Here is a 6000-nt window from a genome sequence, read left to right as displayed (position 1 = left end):
CGAAAGTTGGATTTCTGCACAAAAACGAGACACCAGAGCAGTTCTGCTGAAAACAGCGTTACTCCGTGTTAGTTGTATCCAAAATACACAAATTAGAGGCAAAACAATAGCAAAAGTGTTCGGGAAAGTAGATACGTTTTGGACGTATCACTCCACCACCACGCCGTCGTGCTGCTGGGATTCCGAGGGGATCTACCACACCTCCGCTGCCCGCTGGAACGGGGAGAGGAAGGGCTTCATCGACACCATACGCGCGACCGAGTACGGAAGTGCTGCCGGATTGCAGCACCGGGGACGATCGTCTACATCAACAACGAGATCTGATCTCGTAGGCTTTGGAAACCTTCAAGGGTTAGTACCTTATCAATCTCGTTGCTCCGATCTTGTAGATTAGATCTTGGGTGTTCCATAGATTAGATCTTGGATTTATTCGTCTCGCGGTAGGAAATTTTATGTTTTACACCGGCGGGAGGTACAATCAACTAGGGCGGCAGTCCTTCTGGGCCGGCAAGGACGTGGACACCGTGCTCGCGGCGCACGGCTATGTCACGGTGCTGAAACGGTGGTTGGCATGCATGAGAGCGTGCCGCGGGTAATTTAATAGCGTGCTGCATGGCGCATGCATGTAAAGGTGGTGACCTGATCGAGGGCTGCATCAGGCGGAGGCAGGCCTAGACGGGCCAGTTGGCAAAGCTTTGACGCGCGAGCGGCCCAGCGGTTATATCTCTGTCTCTGCCTTTCTCAAATTAAACAACCTATTACGCCCTAAAAACCGTGTGACATTAGAAATAGTCTGAATTACAAACAATTGTCTGAATTAAAAATAGTCTGAAACTAAGAAGAAGATAAACTTTTTCCTAGGTACATGCACAACCCTAAACCCATGGCTAGGAGTGGGTGGGATGACATGGTGCACCAGTGCCCACCACATGGGGTCACCCAAGGGTTGTGGGCCCACTTTGTGGTCTGGGTAGAGCCGTTTTGCACGTAAACCATGTCTGCGGGCTCCTGTGAGGTAGGTAGGCAAGGAGCACATGATTTCTTCCATGGATGGTGATGTAAGTGGTGTTTGGATGCCATGGTGAAGCAGATCCCAAAAGATGGGACCACCATGCACACGCGCCGTCGGACGATCCACTTGTTTTGCCACCTCGTTCGACGAGAACCCTATGTTTCGGGGTCTACACCACATGAACATGGGCATTGACACATGCACAACCCTAAACCCATGGCTAGGAGTGGGTGGGATGACATGGTGCACCGAGTGTCCACCACATGGGGTCACCCAAGGGTTGTGGGCCCACTTTGTGGCCCGGGTAGAGCCGTTTTGCACGTAAACCATGTCTGCGGGCTCCCGTGAGGTAGGTAGGCAAGGAGCACATGATTTCTTCCATGGATGGTGATGTAAGTGGTGTTTGGATGCCATGGTGAAGCGAGATCCCAAAAGATGGGACCACCATGCACACGCGCCGTCGGACGATCCACTGTTTTGACACCGTATTTGAGGGGTGTACACCACATGAACAAGTGCATTCACACATGCAAATTGCAAAACTCATGGCTTGAAGTGTGTTAAATGACATGTTGCACCACTGCCGACAATATGGGGTCATCCCAGGGTTGGTCAAAAAAGTGCCAGAAACAGGCTCCAAAGGTAGGGTAAACGGCCTCATTTCTAAGCATGTTTTTTTCGACCTTGTCTAAACGACCCAAATAAATTTCCTAGACATCTACTTGATATGTATACACTGTTTTTGAAGATTTTTTTTTTTAGATTTTCTCTGAAATTTTTAGGAATATTTGAATATACTGACAATCCGATTGGCTGGACTCCTTTTTTTCCCGAACACGGGTGGGGGTTCCGAGCGGGCACGCTAGATGGACTGTTGGGCCGTGTTGCGGTCTGGCCTTGTGCCCGTTGTGCAATGCGCCGGCCTAGGCCTGCATGCGCGGGAAGCGACGACGACGGCATGCATGCGCCCCGCAGCAGTAACTCAGTTATGCATGCATCGCCACGCCGTCGCCATGAATGAGCCAGCAAGCCCCGTTTAAGTGCGGTCGATTCAGCTGATAGCAGACGCGCCGCCCCGTTTCAGTGTAAAACGACAACGACACGGGACACCCCCTCGATTAATGTGCGAAACGGCAACGGCTACATGCACGCGTCACTCGCGTCGTTTCATCGCCAAACAACAATCTTCGTCTCCCACACCACATTTTCCTAGCCTATTTATACGTCTTCATTCCTCTCCCACACACCACCCAGCTCCACTCCAGACACGACGCCCTTCATCCTTTCCTAGAACGCCAAAGCACCACCAGAAGATGCGATACGTCGGACCGACCTTCGTTCGGCCGCCTACCGTGCCAGAGCTGCGGTACCCGCCGGGCGTCCTCGTCGAGCGCACGCTCCGTGTGTGGGCGCAATCCAGGTGGAGGAGCCCCGTCGAGCTCGCCGACGCATTCTTCATCGCCGGCTTCGCCCACCTCCCACCGGGCTCGCCGCCGATGTTCCACCTCGAGGAGGTTCGTGACGGCGTCGCCCTCAAGTTGCTCACGGTCACCCTCACCAACCCGTGGGGCGCGTACGAGCTCCTCGGCCAAGTGTTCTAGTGCGGCTGCGAGTCAATCTTCTTCACGACGTACAACATCTACACCAACTGCGAGTGCATCTTCCCCACCGAAAACCAGATGCACTGCCTCCCCTACCAGGAGTGAGGTGTTGATGACGTACGGTGGTCGAGTAGCGCGGCCAGGGTGGAAGAAACCAGATGCACTGCCTCCCCTCCCCTGCGAGTGCATCTTCTTTAGTTTTATCGTGTTGATTTAAAATGTCGTGTTTTTATATATTGTACCGTGTCGTGTCCCTGGACTTATCTATGTAACGACGGTGGTACTTGTTTACATCCTTATTTATGTAAGTGACATATTTATGTAATCTAAGTGAGTCTCTATGTGTGTTCAAACCTGTTCGTCCTCAAATGACTACTATTTCTTGTACCAAATTGTTTACAAAACCCAACAAAAAAAACAAAAAAATTCTAATCCACTAAGACTAGAATTTTAGCTATTTTCAATTTTTTAAGTTTTTATTCATATATATTACAAATTTAGTGTTAAGATTCATATTGAATTATCTATTTCATATTCAATTAGAGAACTAGTGAATTGTATATAACTACACAGAGATCTGTGTGTTGAAGAATGTACAAACATGCATTTAATAACCTAACGGAAGTGATAAAATGACTATAGATATCATTATTACTTGTGAGTGTCAATATGTATCTATCCGTCCCACTTGGTTACCGGACTACCCCGACGAGACGACTTCCCACGAGGTGTGCGGTTCGAGTCGCGGCAACACCCATTTTTTGCTTCATTTTTTTGATATTTAATATGTACCACCTCAACTAGCCTAATGGGCCTAATTTGGTTGGAGATGGCCCATTAGTCAAATCTAGATTGGGCTATCCTCTGCGATTATTGTTGCTGTTAAATGAGATAGTTGTTCCTGTTTTATATGTAGCCTAATGGGCCTAATTGGATGGAGTTGGCCCATTAGTCAAGTCTAGATTGGGCTGCTTGTCTGTCGTGAGTGTTGTAGCTGTGAAATGAGCTATTTGTTGTTGTTGACTGAGAGATTTGTTGCAGTCAAGTATCACATAAGATAACAACTCCACCCTACTGCCAACATGCCGTTTTTATTTTAGATTACCAGAGGTTTTCTCCCATTTCCACTGGAAAATACCTTATCAATTATGTACAAATCGTCTGCAACACAACTGAGCAAAAACTGACAATACATTTCCTATAATCAAACACTTACTTTGGCAAAATCTTTGTCACTTGGTGAATTGAAGCATGAGAGTTGTGCTACTGTGTCCTACCTATCTGTTTGGTTTGTGTAATGGATTTAGATGGCGGTTGTTTTCAGTGTGTGATCACTGCTCTAAACCTGTTCCAGGCTTTTCTGGTATTTCGGAGTTGGTTGGGATGGCAGCCAATCTCCCCAGTAAACCCTGTTTTCCTTTTATTTTGTTGGTGTCTAGTTTTAATCCTGTAATACACTTGACTTATTTTTCAATGAACAGGCTAGATCAACAGGAGCAAATAGAACATGCTTACCTAGCATCCAAGAACACAACAGGGCCAAGCATGCACAACACATCAGCATATGTAGTAAGCACATCATACACATGCTTAAACACTAAGCATACTTAATTAGAAACATAGTTCACACATACTTAAATAGAAACATAGTTCACAACAACATTAACCAAGTTTTAACACCACAAGCACGACAGAGTTTAACATAAACACACAACTAAAGAAAGAGGCATCAGGTAGGCAGGCAGGTCGGCAGGCAGGTAGGCAGGCAGGTCGGCACCATCCTCCGCATGCTCCTACTGCCGGGGGGCGTACTTCTTGAGGAACAGGCCGTAGGCGGCATGCTTGGCCCTGAGGTGTGCGGGTGTCTGCCCGCTGCCAACACCAGTGTAGGTGGCATGCTGGTACATGCCGAGGAAGTCCGTCGGCATTTCCTTGCGGCTGCACCAGGGGCACTTGAACCTCCCTGGGCCAAGAAGGTAGCGAATCTCCCAGACCTAAGCCTGCGGAGAACATGCCTGCTCTTCTGGTCCCTATCCTCCCGGTCAGAACCGACTTCATCCGAAGGATCCTCCTGTTAGATGAAGTAAATTAGGTTAATTAGCTGCTATTGCATACAAACAATGTAATGACTATAAATAGAAAAGGAATGAAAACAATGCAAAGTAATTATTTGTATAAATGCACATTAGTTAGTAACTATACATACCATATCTAATTTAAACAAAAACTAGTGTTTGGAATGGAACAAGCGGCAATACCATCACGAAGAAAAAACACTATGTCTAGATGCTTGGAGAAAGGTATACTTGATACACGGAAAGGATCCGGAGGATCCAATCCATCAATATGCATGCTCAAATCACACCAATGAGCGAGATGCTCAAAAGGTATTAGTCATCACTTCGTATAGACCAAGTGATGCTAGCAATATTTGAGGCAAACAAAAACTTGGAGTGCCCAGTTGATGAAGATATGCAAAATAGTATGAAATAAAAGCATATCAAGTACAAACCAGATACACACAAAGCTTTGATAGCCACATACACCACCTAGCACCACCTAGCTATTAAACCATCAGAAACCCTTATTTTCTTCATAAAACAATCATAGTGGCATTCATATGTATGATACCCTACTGTGAGGATCTCTATTAAAAAAACCAACAAGTTTATCCATCAAGGTGAGCAACCGATAGCGATACCAAGAGCTACTGAGGTCACATCAAACCTAGTAAGCCACAGCCATAGCATCAATCATCATAATATGGACAGATTCAGATTGTGATGAATATTAATCCAACAATAGTTGGCATCCATCCATTCTTCTCAAACAAATTGAATCATTACCAATACACAGTTCATCAATAAAGAATTCCAGTGAATATCCTTACACAGCAAGCAACCATAGTTCAATTAGTAACAATAAGAACACCAAATGATCAAGTTTACAGTAGCATGACTTGCACATGACGCTCTAGTGAAGGCAAAGCTTGTCGTCGTGGGGAACAAACAGATGCCATAGGATGGCTTATCTTGGGGCCGAATGGACGCTAGAGGATTCGGGGGAGGGTTTGTGACTAGATGGGACGAACTTCCGGATGGTTTCCTCAAGAACTTGGCAAAGGCCAGAGGTTGAAGAAGAAAGACACAAGGAAGAACTCGCTCTAGATCACCACTTTCATTGATCTCCACAGGTTACAGGTTCAAGCTTACAAGGTTCAGTCTCTATCTTCTCTATTGCTCCGCGCGCATGAAAGAGGATGCCCCCTCTCCTTATATAGGGGAGAGGGTGGCTTACAGGACAAGAAACCCTAAAGGGATCTTTGACTAGACAAACTACTTTACAAAGATACTTTATAAAGCTACTTTAATCATAGATGACGCCGGG

The sequence above is a fragment of the Lolium rigidum genome, chromosome 4 (assembly GCF_022539505.1).
Source record: "Lolium rigidum isolate FL_2022 chromosome 4, APGP_CSIRO_Lrig_0.1, whole genome shotgun sequence".
NCBI lineage: Eukaryota > Viridiplantae > Streptophyta > Magnoliopsida > Poales > Poaceae > Lolium > Lolium rigidum.
The sequence above is the reverse complement of the archived record's forward strand: the minus strand, read 5'-3'. Positions refer to the sequence as shown.